This window comes from Schistocerca piceifrons, chromosome 4 (assembly GCF_021461385.2).
Source record: "Schistocerca piceifrons isolate TAMUIC-IGC-003096 chromosome 4, iqSchPice1.1, whole genome shotgun sequence".
Lineage (NCBI taxonomy): Eukaryota > Metazoa > Arthropoda > Insecta > Orthoptera > Acrididae > Schistocerca > Schistocerca piceifrons.
The window spans coordinates 472,644,582-472,664,307 of NC_060141.1; positions in this window are offsets into that span (position 1 = coordinate 472,644,582).

The window sequence follows — 19,726 nt, forward strand, 5'->3', positions numbered from 1 at the left end:
CAGGACAATGCTTGTCTACATATGGCGCTAGTCTTGTAAGGTGTCAGGTAAATCCAATACCTTCCATGAAAACCCTGACATGATAAGCAAATCCAGTAGTATGTCACATAGCTCCGAATAAATCGTGACATTAAATTAACCAAAGTAATACGAGTAACGAGTGAGCAAATGGAATACCACAGACTAACACAAGAATGCCTACATGCATGTCATACCTTCCCACCGTGAGACAGACGCAGTTCCGAGGGGAGAAACGAGAAAAGAAGCCGAGAGCAGAACCGTGTTAAGCTAGAAGGTCCTACGATAAGGGACGGACACCCACGTCGCCAACTAACCACCAGGACCATCCCATAGCCCATGTTAAAAGCTAGAGCCCTCCAGAAGAACAATATAGATCTTACGATAACACTAAAAGGGCCACACCAGCCGCAAGTTTTAGCGTGAGATTTTTCGCGTCTCTGTTACGTTGCAAACGTTAAAAACATTGCCCCACCACGAAAAGTAACCGCCAGGACCACCTCCGAGCCCATGTTAAAAGATAGAGCCCTCGAGAAGAACAGAATAGATCTTACGACAACACTAAAAGGGCCACACCAGCTGCAAGTTTTAGCGTGAAACTTTTTCGCGTCTCTGTTACGTTGCAAACTTTAAAAACATTGCCCCACCACGAAAAGTATAACGTTTCTCATTGGATAGACAGAATTTTTGTAGGCGGAGCTTAAGGTTAACATTTAGACCCTCATTGGTCAGATGAAAACACAGCCAGAAATTTGTTTTTTAAACCAACTTCGGTAAATTGTAGTACGGAGAAGTTAGGAAGGAGTTGCTTCAGAGTCGGCGAGGTGCGTGGAGCTGTGCCGACCGACACCCCCTGACACTGCCTAACCAACGACAAGGTAATGAACGCACGCGATGCCACATAACAGCGCATAAAGCTTCACTCAGAACTCCAGAAGTCTCATCTGTTACACCCCCATTTTGCGTAATACTAGTGTCGATAGTCAATTAAAGCTCATGGTATTCACATTTGCTACGTAAGCTAAAATCAGAAACGTGATGATTTTTTTGTTATATAATTATTGAGAAGCCACATCAGCCACTGTAATTTACGACAAGTTAGATAAGTAATTAAAGATAATTGAGGGTCACTGTAGATCATTTTGATAGTTTTCTCTTTTGTGAAACTTAATTTAAACCTAGATTATAGATGTGATATGGCATAGGTCATCCTTCGATCCATTGTAGAACTTGGAAATCCATTCAGGAAATATTCGTTCACATTTTTGTTGAAAGCGGTTGGTTTTTATCATCCTGTATTGAAACATTTCCTTTTATCAATAGCGCAATTTACAAACAATGTTTTGTGAGTAGAATAAAATTTCCAATGGTAAACTTAACTGCTTTTTCGACGTTACTTTACAAGCTAACTAAAAATAGGAAAGCCTTGAACCCCTTCCACTAAATTTAGTTGGCATTAAAATTCTTTTACAGGGAGTGCAGTGGAGCTGACGCTGAAATCATTAAGTATTTGGTTATGTCATCGCTAGTCTCACTGAACTCTTCTGAACTCTACATGTCATGTGTGGTCTGGCGTCTCCTTACCAGCAACAGGTCCCAGGTTCAAACTAGTCAATTCCCTAAAAAACACGCTCAGAGCGTCGTTGTGCGAAAGTGGTAGGGAGACACGACATAGAACAACAGACACCACACAGAATGTTAGAGTCTCTATAGACTTTCTGGGTGATGTTGAGGTATTTGAGTGGCCATCAAGATCCCCACATCTGTCTCCTGTGGAACAAGTGTACAACTGTACTTCAACTCTGTCCCAAAATCAGTATCCAGGATATCAAGGACCAGTTACAAGACTTGTGGGCCATCCCGCCTCAGGAGAGGATACAACAGCTTTATTACATCTTCCACAACCGAAACAGTGTTTGCATCCATGGCAGAGAGGGTTGCAACATGATTCTGATGAGTGAGCTGACACTGCCAAATTCTTTATAATTTGACTCAATATTGTAATCGCAAAAATAACAGCACATGCCCTCTCTGCCCGTGAAGTTTCATTTCGTTGCCTCCTCTCCACTTGGATGCCTCTACTTTTTTGTCAGGTAGTGTATTTCTGAAAAATTTTTCTGAGCTATTCTTAAGAGGCAGTCAATTATGCAACATACTACATGTTTAGCAGTTTACAGAGAAGAGCCGAAACAAGCTGAACACATTTTCTGGAGTGCTCCATGCGCCTAGAGTGATTAGAGGGTGTAAAATGTAAGTCAGTTTTCACTTGGGCCATGTTGCCAGCAATTGAAAGAAGACCTTTGTCTTGTCTACCGATGCATAACTTATCATCTGAAATAATTAGCAAGAGATTGCAGTACATCGTAAATTTTCAATTTACTGTGTAAGAAGTGATTCAGCGTTAGTGCGAAAGTCAGTTTCCTCATTGAATATCACGAACACGTTTGAGGGCTTTTGCACTGTTGTCTGGCGGCCCTTAAACTCAAAAGCATTAAGCAGTCTTTTGCCTATAATTAAAAGGATGCTCTAGTCGTCCATTAAAATATCGCAGAGAACTACCAGGATATTAGTGTAATTCCACTACTACACTTTAATATACTAATTCAGTCGGGTACGTTAGATGGTGATGATGAAGTCCCATACTCCTTGACAGAGCGTAGGGAACAATACGGGAGACCCGCATCGCTGTATTAGGCAATGTCCTAGCGGAGGTGGTTTGCCGTTGCCTTCCTCCGACCATAATGGGGATGAATGATGACGATGAAGACGACACAACAACACCCAGCCATCTTGAGGCAGATGAAAATCTCTGACACCGCCGGGAATCGAACCTGGCACCCCGTGCTCGGGAAGCGAGAATGCTACCGTGAGACCCTGAGCTGCGGACAGGCTACGTTAACAGACTGCAAAAAACTATACATGTTGAGATTTGAGATCGCCGATAGGTAAGCACTGTTGCAAGTATTTAAAACTTTCTTTCGCCACAGTTCAGTCTTACACCCGACTCAAACAACCAAGCAAATCAGCTTTTGTCGAGCACCGCCTCGAATGTAACCATGAAATGAAATGCGATGAGACCATATTGTGGGGTAAAAGCCAAGTTTCTGGGACAGCATGACTAAGGAGTGTATCGAAATGAAGTAGTCAGAAAAACAAATAAATAGCGATGGAGGTTTCAGTTTAAATAACACTTGGTGCCCGGATCTCAGTTTATGAGGGGATGTTGAAAAAGTTTCCGTTTGAGTGCATTGCTGTTGCGTATATGCAACGTAGTGCGACTCCGATGCTGTTATGTGAACACCGACATGTAGGCAAGGGATTTTTGTAGTATTCGTTTGTTTCCATTGTGCGTGAATGAATGTGGCAACGTGAAATATGAAGACGTTGTTACCAAATGTGTCCAGGCGGGATCAACGTGCTGTTATTCTTTTCTTGGCTACCGAAGGATAAACACCGATAGAGATCCATCGGAGAATGATGAATGTGTGTGGGACTGTACATCTGTGGAAATCCACCGTTGTGGAAAACTGCGACAAATGGTGGTGCTGCTTCCTGATAACGCACGTCGCGATACCATAAATGTCGTAACGCAGAAGTTAATGCCAACTCAAGTGGGAGACACTCGAGCTCTCGCCCTATAGTCCTGATCTCTCCCCCCCCCCCCCCCCCCCCATGCGATTATCACGCCTTGCGTCTCTTACAAAAGGCTTTGAAGAGTCGACGACGCCTGTCATACGGGGACGTGCAACAGGTGATTATAGACTTCTCTACACAGCAGCACTTACCAAACGTTTATCTCCAACCTAGTACATCGGTCGTATGATTACCTCAGTGCTAACAGCGATTTTGCCTGATTAGCATACCGATTTTCCTCTGTACGGCTTTGAACGGAAACCTTTTGTTCACCATTTATATTAATATATGAAGATGGTATTGGAATCATCTAACCAAAATTTTATCCTTTTTGTAGTTGTGAAAGTATCAATGATAAGATCGTTCTAAATTAATTTTTCCACAAACCTGCATCTGACCGCATCTGTGAACTTGTTTCTTGCACTCCTCCATTTTGCGAGAAATGCAACATGTATTTCACTCAGCAATCAAGTTTAAGAGAATAATGCCGTTTGTGCAATGGCATTAAGATGGTACTGAAAAATTAACTTTTGGCCCTAATGTTTACTTAATGAAATTATGTCTTGACTTGAATAACGCCAGTTCTGAAATGGCATAAAATTATTTATTTGAAATAACTTTGCTCTGATAACGTTACTTCGACCAAAATCGATTTCAAACCATGAATTGCACATATATATTGCACAAAGGCCTCATTTTCTTTACATTCTTTCGTTGGTGGGTAACTTTACTTTACTACTCATTTTCATATTCAATACAAGCAAAGGATGTGGATTGTGATTCACGCTATTAGATTTAAACACAATGTTGATCTCTCTCTCTCTCTCTCTCTCTCTCTTTCTATATATATATTGTTAAAATATTAAATCATACACAAGTAGCACAAATCACTCTTTCAAAAATTTTACAAAACGCTTACTGCGTCATACCTTGGACATACAAAACGTAACTCTGAACATTATCTAACAAAAACCAATTTGAAATCATTATATATCTCCTATCATTTATGTGCTAAAGTTTTCTTACGGTAACTGCACAGCGAGCGCGACTCCTACCTTAAAGTTGTCTGCACACGTCTGCTCCCTCCGAGCACCTACCTGCGACTCCCCGGTTTTTTACTGCACACACCCGGCTCTCTTAACTATCTAAGATCCTCCTACTTAAAGATATTATACTCGTCCCACCTTGCAGTTGGCAACTACCGACTTTATTTTCTGAAGCTAGCCAGATCAGTCCTTAGCACATACCTTTCAGTATCTGTTCTTTCGGACATGAAAGAACAGATACCATCGGTGATCCTGCAGCCCTTTATAACGAAATTACAATGAAATGAATACCCCTCGCTCCATACAGGCGTTCATGTAAGTCACCGGGGACAGTTGAAAATGTGTGCCCCGACTGGGACTCGAGCCCAGGATCTCCCTCTTACATGGCAGACGCTCTATCCATCTGAGCCACCGAGGACACAGAGGATAGTGCAACTGCAGGGACATGTCCGGAAGAACAGATACCATATATATATACACACAGTTACGGCTCACCGGCCATTTGACCATCTTCTTCTGTGCGAATGCACGAACAGTGCCCCAACTCTTACGGGAATCGGCGGTAAAGCCGCGAGGAATGAGTATAATGGGCAGGGGCACTATGAATACAGAGCGGGACAATAAGTTGCGAATGTGGGTCTCAACGGGAGACATGTCAGAAATAAGTCCCTACAGTCGCGCTCTGCTCATTGTCCTCAGTGACTCAGATGGATAGCCGGCACGGTAGCTCAGCGTGTTCGGTCAGAGGGTTAGCTGTCCTCTGCAATAAAAAAACTGAGTTAATCGATTAACAACGAAGTTATACGGATGTCTTACGACATCCGCCCCGAGCAGATGCAACGAACAAAAGCGAAAAAAAGAGATAAAAAAATAAAAAAAGAAGGATATAGCGTCTACCATGTAAGCAGGAAATCCCGGGTTCGAGTCCCAGTCGTGGCACACATTTTCAACTGTCACCGTTGATTTATATCAGCGCCTGTAATCAGCGAGGGGTATTTATTTCATTTTCATTTCTTTATATTAGTGCCTCGCTAGCCATCGCGTCCGACAGAGCAGGAAAACGCAGAGAGAATTTGCGTTTCTAAGAATATCATAAGTGCGAGCACTGAAAAGCAAAAGAGCATCAAAGAGCGCAAGGAACGTTGCGAGCAGAACTTGGCTATACAGGGTGCACATTAATAAAACCGACAAACTTGAGGGATGGATTCCTAATTGGAAATGGAGGAGAAAAAGTTCCTGTGAACATGTGTCCGGAAATGCATCGTTGCCACAGTAGATGGCACTGACGAATGAAAGTTCCTGTGACCAAGTGCAGTGTGTTCCTTGTGTTTTGCGCGCTGTGTGATTGACGCAGCGTGTTGAAAACACCAGAATGGTCCGGTAATCATATCAGGAATAGGCCGAGATGGTGTTTGGTGTAGTACCAAGCAGTTCGAAACAGTCGAAAGGTGGAACGGCTATATCAGAACAGGTACCCTCATAGACACCAACCACACCACACAACAATTCAAGCCCTATTCGGGCGTTTGTGTGAGCGTCGCTCCTTTCAGATAGACAACGTGCAGGGAGGAGTCGGACTGTGCATACTCCAAATTTAGACGACTGCATTCTACAGGATATTGACACGAGCCCTAGTAGAAGATCCAGGCAAGTGACCAGCAAACATGATGTAAGCCAAAGTATGATTGTACGATTATGTGTATCCTGCATGACAACCGCTACTATCCCTATCACCTGCGACGAGTTCAAGGATTATCAGCGGCGGATTTCCCTCTGTGGGCAGGGTTCTGTCGATGGTTTTTGCACCAGATGATCAGAATTAAGGGTTTTCTGTCGTCAGTTCTCTTTACCGACGAAGCAGCCCTTACCAGAACTGGCATCATCAGTCTGCTTGATTGTCATCTGTAGGCTTCAGACAGGCACGTGACCAGAGGAATTTTCATTCGTCAGCACCATCTACTGTGGCAACGATGCATTTAGGGACACATGTTCATAGGACCTTTTTTCCCTCAGTTTCCAGTCAGGAATCCGTCCCTACACTTTGTCAGTTTTATTAATGTTCACCCCGTACGTAACTTCGCGAAACTGACAGTTCAAAAAAATGTCCAAATGTGTGTGAAATCTTATGGGACTTAACTGCTATTGTCATCAGTCCCTAAGCTTACACACTACTTAACCTAAATTATCCTAAGGACAAACACACACACCAATGCCCAAGGGAGGACTCGAACCTCCGCCGGGAACAGCCGCACAGTCCGTGAGTGCAGCACCTAAGACCGCTCGGCTAATCCCGCACGGCAACAATAGTTCACAGTCTAGTTAGAGCCCAGGAAGCAAGTGCATATAACAGCAAAACCCGCAGCACCCGACGAAGACGGTCGTCGAAATACTGTGCACAAATTGGAAACCATAACTCGCCAGAACACTGAGAGGCACAACAATCTGACAAAAAATAAGAGAGTTCCCGCAACTATCTGTATAAAGCTGAACTTACAGAGACATTCTGAAAATGTTGACTGGAATACACTCTTCGAAACCTCAAGGTAGCTGAGATAAAATTCGAGGCGTTATCTGATCTCCAGCGTGCCAGCCGGCTGCACGCGACTGTGAGTCGTGCAATGTTGGAACGCGCGGAACTCTGATTAGAGGTGATCGACATATCGCTATCCAACTCATCGCTGGACAACTGAGCTTCTCTTTTGATAATTCCGGTATACTCGTCCACCAGTTGGTGTACTCGTAGGTGTGTGACCGCTGTGTTCCTCGCCGCCTAACAGAAGACCGTAAAGAGCAATGTCGGACCATCTGTGCGGTATTGCTTGCGCGTAACGAATCTGATCGTCACAACTTCTGTCGAACATCGTCACAGGCGATAAAACATGGGTTCATCTCTTCGAAGCGGATATAAACGGCAATCCTTGGAGTGGCGCCACTTCCCCTCCCCTCCGAACAAAAAGTTTAAAGACGTATAGTCAGCCGGCAGTCATTGCTACTTTCTTTTGGGACTGTGAAGAGGTTTTTCTGTTTAATATCCATCCTCATGGTGCAGCGATCAACTCTGAAGTGTACTGTGCTACTCTCAGGAAACGGAAGAAACAACTTCAGCGTCATCGTTGCCACAAAAATGGAAACAAATTCCATGACGGCGCAAGGTCTCACAGAAGTCTGCTCACCCGTGAGGAGCTCACAGGTCTTCAGTGGACTGTTCTTCGTCATCCACCCAACAGCCCGGACCTCGCTTTTCCGGTTTTCGTCTGTTGGGTCCAACGATGTCGGCACGGTAGCTCAGCGTGTTCGCTCAGAGGGCTAGCTATCCTCTGTAATAAAAAAACAGGGTGAACAGATCAACAAAGAACCTGAACGGCTGTCATCGGACGTCCGCCACGAACAAATTCATCGACCAATATAGAGCAAAATGAGATTAAAAAGAAAAAAAAACGAAGGATGCACTCCGCGGGAAGCAGTACGTGGATGATGTGGTAGTTATTGATGCGGCAAGACGTTTGCTCCGACGTCGACGAGGAGAGTGGTACCATGCTGGTATACAGATCCTCCCAGTAAGGCAGTGTGAGGCCGTCCGCATTGAACGGAGTTATGTTGAAGAATAGGGTTTTGTAGCCAAAAGAGTCGAGAATAATATGGTGCATTGGGACCTTGTATAAAACCGCCCTGTTTTCAGAAAAAAGAAAACGTTGGATTACTTGTTGAACGCACCTTGTAAAATGTGGGCAAGTAGAGCGAACGAGCTTTCCGTCGTCGCGCCACCAGCGTCGGCGTGCAGAGCAGCAGCGGTATTGGGCTGACCAGGTCTGAGCTCCCCTCCCCTGCACTTCTGCTGTAGGCAGAGAGGCGGTCTGTCGCCGGATTCGGTGTTGCTCAGTGCCTGCCGGGCCAGCCGCCAGACACGGGAAGACATGCCTCCGCGCTCGCCCTGGCCGCATGGATGTGTGGCTGCTGAGGCGCCCTCCGGGCTTCCCGCCAGCTGAGGCGCTACCTGCTAACACTCGTACATGGTCGCCCAAAAGCTACTCCTTAACAGTTGCTGACTAGTCGGTGTGTCGCCGAGTAGCATTTATGACATGCACATTTATCCAAGAGGCGGCAAAATTCTAAAAAATCATATTTTGATATAACTGATTCAGCGAGTGTGATGTTTCGTCCCGCAAGAACTAAGTTTGACGGGAGGTACACAAAACTAGTAGTATCTCTAAAGACACTAATCCACTCAATGATTTTTTGCTGGTAGATCACTTCTATACCTAGAGGGTAACAATATTCCATACTTCTAAAGCTATTCGTCCGACCTCAGCGCATATATTATAAAAGCACAATCATAAAAATATAGCTAAGAAACGAACAGTAATTAGTTCCTTACGTCAGTTGATGTCTATATTTAGAAATAAAATGCTGTTTGGGTTCATATGTTGCTTAATTTATGAACAAATCTACGACATTTAAAATCATTTCCTAATAAATGTCGAATAAGTGTCCGGCTAGTAAACAAGATCCTAGGTATAATGGTTCAAATGGCTCTGAGCACTATGGGACTTAACGTCTAAGGTCATCAGTCCCCTAGAACTTAGAACTACTTAAACCTAACTAACCTAAGGACATCACACACATCCATGCCCGAAGCAGGATTCGAACCTGCGACCGCAGCGGTCGCGCGGTTCCAGACTGCCTAGAACCGCTCGGCCACCCAGGCCATCTCCCAGGTATAGTGCTGTACTGGCACACTCCGCTCTTCCTTGCGGTTGTATTTCATCCACTCTTGTCGATAGTTACTGTTGTGGACTGACAAGACAGCCAGTCCACAGTGACGGGTAACCGAAAGGCACGCGCTTAAACTCACGCAGGCTGGCGTGAGGTCTGAAACAGGATACGTAATGAATGCTATAAAGAAAAGTACGTAGCTTCTGGAATACTTAACTTTAATCCACAATTGGTGCACGTTGGTCTTGTTGATACGGTATATGCGTCATTCGATACATAGCAAAGGATAATTGGCGCCTTGCTAGGTCGTAGCAATTGACTTAGCTGAAGGCTACGCTAACTATCGTCTCGGCAAATGAGAGCGTAATTCTCAGTGAACCTTTCCTAGCAACGTCGGCCGTACTACTGGGGCGAGTGCTAGTAAGTCTCTCTAGACCTGCCGTGTGGTGGCGCTCGGTCTGCAATCACTGATAGTGGCGACACGCGGGTCCGACGTATACTAATGGACCGCGGCCGATTTAAAGGCTACCACCTAGCAAGTGTGATGTCTGGCGGTGACACCACAGTTACCCCTCTGTTTTCAAAGCCGTTGCGCGATATTTAGGTAATATGGGTCGAAAATCACACGGAGCTACAAAAGAACAGGGAGAAATCTGAATAAGGTTGCTTCGAAAGGGAAGATCTTTTCAATAAATCGCAGAAACCATTGGCAGGCATTCCAGTACAGTGAAGACTTTTATATACAGATTTAATCAGAACAAAACTGTGTGAAAATCAGTCATGAAGTAATTTTTGAGAAAATTTCTCGTGAACAGGTCTGTTGTGGTAACCGATTTGAAACCTCTTTTTGCGGTCGAGACTGTTTGTTCTCCTTTTTGAACCAATCACGAAGTGATCGCCCTGCAGTTCTAGCCGAGATGAAAATGCGACAGCTTCTTAGACAAGTCAAGAATAATCCGAAAGTAAGCGCTCCAAAACTTGCTACTGCTACTCAGATGCATCCAGGAAAGTCTGTTTCAGCGCGAACTATAAGATGTGTGCTTTATGAGGCTGAACCGCCCTTAGGAAACCATACATCAGTGAAATCAACAGAAGGAAACGAGTTGCATTTGCAACATAAAACCGATAGGTTTGATTTCTGAAAGAAGGTTGTGTGTACTGACGAGAGTCGTATTAAGCTGTTTAAGGCAAATGGGCGAGTAACAGTATGGAGAAAAAAGAATTGTGAACTTGAAGAGAGAAGTAGAACAGCCTTAGGTAAACATGAAGGAAGTTGAGTACTTGTCTGGGGCTGCATGAGTGAAAATGTTGTGATGATTTTTGTTTCATTGATGGGATTATGAACCTAAAGGTATACATAAACATCCTAAACACATCCATTCACAAGTGCGAATAATACACGTCTTTCTAAGAATTTTATTTCTATACAAGGTAATGATACAAAATATGCAGCTCTAGATGCAAGACTGCGGCCGACTGGTGTGGTCGAGTGGTTCTAGGCGCTTCAGTCTGGAACTGCGCGACCACTACGGTCGCAGGTTCGAATCCTGCCTCGGGCATGGATGTGTGTGATGGCCTTAGGTTAGTTAGGTTTAAGTAGGCCTAAGTTCTAGTCTTTTTTTTTTTTTTTTTTTTTTTTTTTTTTTTTTTTTTTTTTTTTTTTTTTTTTGCAAGACTGTGGCTCCCCACTGGATTCCTGCAGCACCGCAATCCCTAGATATTAATCCAGCAGAGAATCTGTGAAATTTACTACATGATGAATCATCAGACATACAATGGGAATGATCCAAAGAACGCTCTGCGAGGGAAATGGCGTAAAATTGCAATGCAGACAACAGAATCTGTGGTGAAATTCGCGCCAATGTGAATTTAAGAGATTATAAAGAGGATAAGAGGGCCTACTAAGGATTCAACATAATATCTCATCATCAGAGTTTCATTTTCAGTACTGCAGATGAATAATTACTTTATATACTAAATTGCCTGTGTTTCTTTTGAATGGTTAAATATTTTAAATGGTTAAATATTTTCATGTAAATAAAAATCTGTGTTTCTTATTGTTTTCTCTTTTTCACTCATTAATAAACAGGCCGATGTCCATGATGTACTCCATTCTGGCAATTTATCACTATCTATACACCCTTGTCCGTCTCGATAGCTGAGTGGTCAGCGTGACAGAATGCCATGTCAAGGGGCTCGGGTTCGATTGCCGGATTTCCCATGCAGCGGGCCCCGGTTGGAGATTTTCTCCGCTCGTGGACTGAGTCTGGTGTTGTCCCCATCATCATTTCATCCCCATCACCGGCACACAAGTCGCTTAATGTGGCGTCTGCTGAAGTAAGACTTGCCCTAGGCGTCCGAACTTCAGCGGATGGGGCCTGCCAGTCAACAATACCATACTCTCATTTCATTTAACTGGCTGGCCTCTGTAATAAAAAAAACTGAGTGAATGTATCAACAACGAACTTCAACGGATGTCATCTGACGTCCGCTACGACCAAATACGCCAACCAGTTTCGAACAAAATGAGAAAGAAAAGTGGCGCCAACTCGGAAGACATGCACCAGGCGACTGGTCTACCCGATGGAAGACCCTAGCCACACGACATTTTATTATACACCCTTAAACATAAACTCATACATTAGACGAATACCTTTTGGAGTAGGTGTACATGCAAAATATCCTACTGATATGGCCTGGCAAATGTGCTTCGTACAAATGTTGCGTGGTGGAAGGTTCTTCGTACCAATGTTCCATCGCAGAGAGTGCTGTGTACCAATGTTGTCAATATTACTATGAAAGTCACTTTTGTGAGCTAATGTCCTAAAATTACTTTCTCATATAATGAAATCGATTGTTTCGAGCCCGCTAGGAAATAAAGCTAGAAAATATTCAGAGCAAAAATTTTCTTATATGCCAATAATGTTAAGTCGCTCTAAAAATTATAAATCTATAAATAGGTAATATGAGTGACTGAGAAAAAGCCGTTGCACATCGACAAGAATAACCAACATATTATTTCATTGATTAATAGGCTTGAACTTTAAGCAACAGGATATAAATATTTCTTTGAAAAAACAGTTATTCGATGTTGGTATTTTGTCCGCCTCGGTAGCTGCGCGGTCAGCGCGACGAATTGTAACCTAAAGAGTCCGGCATTCGATTTCCGGCAGGGTTAGATATTTTCTCCGCTCCAGGACTTGGTGTTGTGTTGTCCTTATGTCCCTATTGTCATAACTGACGTTCCGCAATTGAGATGACTGTAGAGGTACGTCCCGAAAGCAACCCACTGAAATCGAGAAGATACCAATTTCTGGCAAAGATAACTCTTGGATCTTAGAACTTCGCTACTTTTTTCCCTCATATCTAACACGGAAAACCATATTTTGCTTACCGAATGAAGAATAGATGAACGCATCTACGGAATAACATGTCTGTGCTCTTCAGAGCCTGCTCAAATGTGTCTGCCGTGTAAAACTGAATGTGGTCTCAGAAAAACGCCGGAGGATTTGTTCGCGCACGAACTAAATGCGGTGATTAAGTTATTATGCAGCTGGGAGGGGGGAGGCGGGGGCGTATGTGGACCAGGTGTACTGTAGCCGTAATTATATCGTGCTGGTGAGGGAGGAGAGGGATGTCCAGGGACCTGGCGTCGACCTCCGCACGCCAGAGCGTTGGGCTGCTCCTTTCTTTGCAACACGATAACGGCACGTACGAAGAAGCGAGTAAGGAGGTTGGTGAATCCGCCTCGGCACTCTTCTGTCAAGGTTCACATTCACCTTGTTTACAAAAGAGCGCAGAATCCGCCACCGCGTCAAGGAAACGTGAATACTGTGACAACCAAACAAGCCAAAGATACAGTACTTACTTCAATTGCACCCGACAATGCTGAAACTGCGATTTAGTAGAATCGCCGAAGATTAGCTTTTAGAAGTGGGTGACAATTCTGCGTTCGATGGAAAGTCCGTAGCATAGAATCTAGAAACAAGAAGTGCCCCCTCTTGTCCAGCTTGGTAATGTCTGTGAACGTGTTATTCATTTTGTATGCTATCTGGGAAATGAAACAGCCTAGAAAGACGTACGAAATAATGAACCAATATTCTTAGTGACTATTGAAGAATTTTCGAAAATCTTCGAATCTCGAACGTTGTGACACAAATGGAGGAAACTAAGTTTCTCACAAAGGATCAATATGATCAATATGAGGTATTTTTCATTTTATTTTTGTGTACATATTTCATAGATCCGTATGAACGAGGAAGTCCCTTGATGTGGAATGTTTCCGTATATGTTCTGCGAATATCAGTAGAATACATACTGCGCAGAAGTAATAAGCTATAAATTATTTTTTCGTTTCCATCTTCGGTCAAAATATGTGTTGTTGCCGACAATTAACCTGAATTTACAATTCTATGTGCAACATATAAAAGCTATATGCAACATATACAAGCCTCTATTTATTAACTCAAAAGAATTATTTCATTGTTTAAAATACTGTGTCAAACAGATACTTCTTCAAATTAGTTTTAAATAAAGATATGTTACTTCTTGTGCCTCTCATATCACTTGGAAGTGAATTGAAAATTTTACCCCATTTTGTACGAGTATCGAATGTTTTAGCCCAGAGAGGAGATCGTCTTTTCTTCTGGTGTTTATGGTCATGGTGTTAACTGTTAAGTTTCCTACTGAGCAGGGCTGTTAATTACAGAATACATTTGGTAGTATACGAACGAAGATGCTGTAGTCGGTATACTGATATATTTGTAAAGATTACACCACGAGTTAGAAGAAGTCTCCACTCAAGATTCGAACTGCTCTTTGCTGTGCTGTGAAGATATCTTTTGATGCTGGCACATGAGGCACAAAGGACACGCCTTCTGCAGCACAGTGGTTTAGATCATTGTCCGGTTAGGTTTCCGGGATTTCCTTAAGTTGCTTCGACAGGACATTGAACCCTAAACATCTCAAATGAATGACTGACGTACTGAATTTTTGACCGGTAGAACACAGTACTTTGCGGGAAGTTTAAGTTCATACTGCCAGTGCTGTTCCCAGGAGCGGATGTAAGCAATCCCTTTCTCACACATTGATCACTATCGTATGGCAGAGAGCATATAAAACAATCAGGCACCCGTCATTCAACTAAAGTGGAAGTAACGCACAATGGTAACAATTGCTTAAGTGAGTTTATACGTGGAGTCCCAGGAGGAACGATCAACACTCAGGACTATGGCAGCAACGATGATTTGAAGCAAAAATCTTTATACGGACGTATGCCCTACTCTGAAGGATTTCCAGGATAGAACGTAATTCATGCACATTTCTGTTTATTTGCAATATTATTCAATGCATTGTCAGGTTTACACATGTACAGCAGGTAGTGAACATTACAATGTGTGTTCTACGAAGTATCAATTGAAAAATACACGTTTTTAACACATTCGTGTCTAAGCATTATCGTACACGTCACATTTCAGCTGTTGTATAGTTCAGAAGACGTTCGAATATCCCATTGCCAACTTCAGAGCATTTGTGCATTTTGCATAGAACATGTTGTGTTGCTTGTCTAAATGCCTCCACGCATTTACAACTGAGGACATCGTTCACGATGCGACCAAGCATTCCGTCTCTCGTATTCGCTTTTTGTTTGTTCACCTCAGACTTCATCCAACCGCATGAACAAAAATATAATGAGTTAACGTCTGGCGATCCTGGTGGCCAATTAACTGCACTAACACGACCAGTCCAGCGATTAGATTAAGTGCGTTTGAGATCTTCCTTCACACGTGTGGTAAAATTTTGAGGGTTTCCGTCCACCTGAAAGTGCGATGCATTTCGCGTGGTGGAAAGAACGTCTTAAGGTGTTCAACAAACAAATTTTCCAAAAAATGCAAATAATTCTGTCTTATCATTCTCTCCTCTAAAGCGACTGGACCTATGAACATATTCGAACTCAACGCTCTAAACACTGATCGAAGAATGGACTTCGGAATTGATTTCCACTGCTTCGTGTAGATTTTCCTGCCATTACCGATGATCATTACGTGTGTTGTGATTCTATTCCGTGTTAACGTGCTTCATCGGTGAATAGTATTACTGGGAGACCCTTGTCATTTAAACAGCGTCAAGTACTCCAGTCGTGTGGCATTGACGCCACTGTGAAGATTGTGGACACGCAGTTTTTGAAATGCGTACAAGTTTTTCGCATGTAATGTTTGCCACACACGTTTTCGTGGGACACTGGTACGTGCAGAAAGCCGCCTTGCGCTGGTAGTACACTTGCCCTGCACCATTGCAACAACGTGTTGATGTTCCTGCACAGGTTGTTGAACTACACGTTCAGAACACAAAAATTTAAAAAACCACAACACAAAAAAATCTCTAAGAAGTAAAAAAATATGCATGCCCTTTAAGTTTAAAAATAAACTCCTCCCGAACAGGCCCAACGTACCGACGGCCGCCGTGTCATCATCAGCCCGCAGGCGTCACTGGTTGCGGATATGGAGGGTCATGCGATCAGCACACTGCTCTCCCAGCCGTATGTCAGTTTCTGAGACCGGAGCCGCTACTTCTCAATCAAATAGCTCCTCAGTTTGCCTCAAAAGGGCTGAGTGTTGCCAACCGCGCTCGGCAGACCGGATGGTCACCCATCCAAGTGGTAGACCAGCCCGACAGCGCGTAACTTCGGTGATCTGACGGGAACCGGTGTTACCACTGCGGCAAGGCCGTTGGCGTAAGTTTAATGTGTAATATTTTGATCCAAGCGTCGTCGAGTCGGGGAAACGCTAAGTGAATCCTTTCTGCAGCAGCATACTTTCATAATTGCTGGGTATAAGCCTCTTCCGTTTGGTGGCATCTCTTCCAGTCCTTCCCGTCCCGCATCCACACCTCAAAATAGCTAGTGAAGTTATAAATACTTGTTACGTAAAATGTCAAAATCAGTCCGTCTTATTACTCTCACACTGTTAAAGAAAAGAGTTACGTATTTCTTTTATATCATATTTTACGTACTTACGTACGAACTTAGTTTCTTGCATTATTCTATCATGCGAGGCCTACGTCCTGCAGTCGTCTGATGACAGCGTACTAACTCACGCTTGACTAAACGGTGAGAGCGAGTATGTGGCGCGCAGCCCGTGACCAGATGCGGTGACCCGAACGGGCAATCGGATGAAGGCAGGCGTTGTTGTCGGTTGTGTCTAAATTGGGAATTTTTCTTAGTAATTAATTAAAATTCAGACTGAACGACCTGATATCGTTGTTCTGACATTTAACCACGTTGCCCTAAGCAGCTTACTCGCATTTAAATTTCGTACTTTATCATTTTTACATATTCTGCTATTATTTACTTAGTGGATCCCCGACACGACGACGCTTGGATCAAAATAGAGGTCTTTTTGTGTCTGGGTTTTTTAAATTTTTGATTTAAGCTTTATTTCATGCTTTTTAAATTTTATATTTTACTAGTAGACACTTTACGATCGACACTCTATTCTCTCATTCACACAAGTATTTTCCGGGACGAAACGCGAAATTGCGAACGTGAGATCTTTTTCACTTATACGATTTACGTTTTTCTTTTTTTAATTGACACATATATACATTGCCTATGTTTTCGTGCATATATTGAGCTAATGGTGATAACATAAGCAATAAGCAGTGATGATAATTCTAGTCAGTTAATCAAGTAGGAAGAAAGTGGATTGCCATTTGCTTCTCTTGCAATAGGCTACCTTATCTGTTAGTACAAAATCATTTGATTCAGTACTCAATTGTAGACCTCAAAAAGAACTACAAAAAAGTCTCTGGGAGAGCGTATGTGTATCTTTGACAGTGGATTCAGAGTCACCCTTTTTCTGCTTTGTAGGTGCTGAAACGGGCGACTGCAGAAGACAAAAATCATCGTTGTTGGTCAAACGTGCAAGATAAACATACGTTCTCGCGGACTTTTATTTAGCTCCACAATTTCACACTAAGTAACTTTACGTAGCTCTTAAGTATTAAGGAGCTGGAGAGCGCACTGATGGAAAACATTTTTATTTGATTTAGTTGACGAAATTTAAAAGACTGAACACACTTCCATGGAACATAGCTAAAAACAATCCAGGTTAAACCAGCTTTCAAATTTAAGAAAAAAAAAGAAAGAAAAACACTCTATTAAAATCGGACCTATCGTTTGAGGGCTACGATGTCTGAGGTGAACAAACAAAAAGCGAATACGAGAGATGGAATTCTTGGTCCCATCGTGGACGCTGCCCTCATTTGGAAATGCATAGAGGCATTCAGACAAGCAACACAACATGTCCTATGCAAATCGGACTGATAAACGCAGATGTCCCATAGTACTCAGAGCCATTTGAACCATTTTTTTTTTTTTTTTTTTTTTTTTTTTGCAAATTGCACAAATGCACTGAAGTTGGCAACGGGATATTCGAGCATATTGTGAACTATACAACAGCTGCAATGTGGCATGTAAGATAGTGCTTAGACACGATTTAGGGAAATCACGGAAAACCTAAACCAGGATGGCCGGACGCGGGTTTGAACCGTCGTCCTCTGGAATGCGAGTCCAGTGTGCTAACCACTGCGCCACGTTGTGCGGTAGGGGGCTAGTTTGATGGCACAAAGACATCCGAGCAAAGAGATTGCAGGGAATGACGTAGGCTCGGCTACAATAAAACAAGAAGCTGAGTGTGGGTGACACACACGTGCCCGCCACTAGGCGAAAAACAAATGTTGATATCTTGCAAGATGTCAGCGGTAAAAAGCATAATAGAAGACGTAATGAATCGAAGAGAGAGAGACTGCTAGGAGCATCTTACGAAATGCGTCCTCTCGCACTTGCAAAGAGGGAACTAATGGCAGAATGCAGCAGTTATGCTGAAATTAAGACGATAACTGAGAAGCGACAGGGCTGAAGAACAGCATGAAACAAAACTTTGGACTGACTCGCGGAATAAGGATATGTAATATCAGCCTGTTATTTTTGTCTATGTTGCACAAGACTTGAAACGACAGTTAAGAGTGAAATTCATGTTTCCTTGGCTGCAGTTATAATGACTGAATACTGCAGGATTACTTTTATTGCCTACAGCGATATTTCAGTTGAGCAGCCGAAGCTACAGGCACGGACCGTTTGAGTGATTCAGTTTACCACTGGCTCTACTCCTTTGCTTCCAACGGAAGTCGGGAGATGAGGTACAGGCAAAGGCAAAGCGGTGCGGGCGGTTTGCGAGGAGTGCTTAGATGATTCAGGCCAGCGAAAGACAAAGGTTCCAGGTTACAGTCTGATACGGCACACAGTTTTAATGTGTTAGGAAGTTCCAAAGGAAGGTTGAAACCATCAACCCATCCCGGAGTTGTGCTTTATTGCTGGATCGGAGGAGCACTGTCTACTCTATCTGTAGATTCGCGTCCTTGTCCAGAACACAGTCTTGAATACAGAAGTAAAATTTTAGAAAGAGAATCTGTGCATCTATGGAATAGCTCAGAGACATGAAAATCAACACTCATTGCTGTCCCGTAATAGGAAATTTGAGATTTGGGAATCGGAAACCGGAAACTACGCTTATTAATCGCGTAATATGGATCCAAAATAAGTATTGTTGAAATCCTGAGAAAAATGTTGAGCATACTAAGAGGAGCAATCTGTAATTACTGAACAAAAATGCACGGTGCTGAACCATTTGCAGTATATCTCCAAGCTAATCTCAGATGTTCCCTTACGATTCATGTACTGACCACAGCATTCGAGTAATATCCTGACCTTGTAGCAAGTCTTCACCAACTGAGCTTTGTGAAGATGACCACTACCACCCATTAAAATGAAAGAGGCTTTAGCACGCGGCAGTATAAATTTATAATTTCTGCCCAAAATATTTCTGACCGCCAATGTTGACTCTTGTCCACAAGTACAAGCCTAGGGATGTTTCATCTCTCAAACTTTCCAAACAAATTAACATATACACTTGCACCTATACTCCTCAAAGAACTTTGAGGTGTATGATGAAGGATACTTGAAACCAATATTATGAGTTTTCTGACCGATTCCATTCGAGTAAAGACCGAAAGGGTATTGCATGTTCTATAATCTCCCCGAGTGAAGTGGCGCAGTAGTTAAGATTCTGAATGCTGGACTATCATTGAGTGAATCAGAGTTAAGATCCCGTCTTCCCATCCAGACTTCGGTTATCAGTACCTTATCTAAAACGTTTAAGTGAATGTCAGGATTGTTATACTGAAAAGGATGTGATCAAATTCTTCTTCATCCTTCCAAATCCGAATTATAATCCGTCTCTGCTGACCTTCTCGTCCAC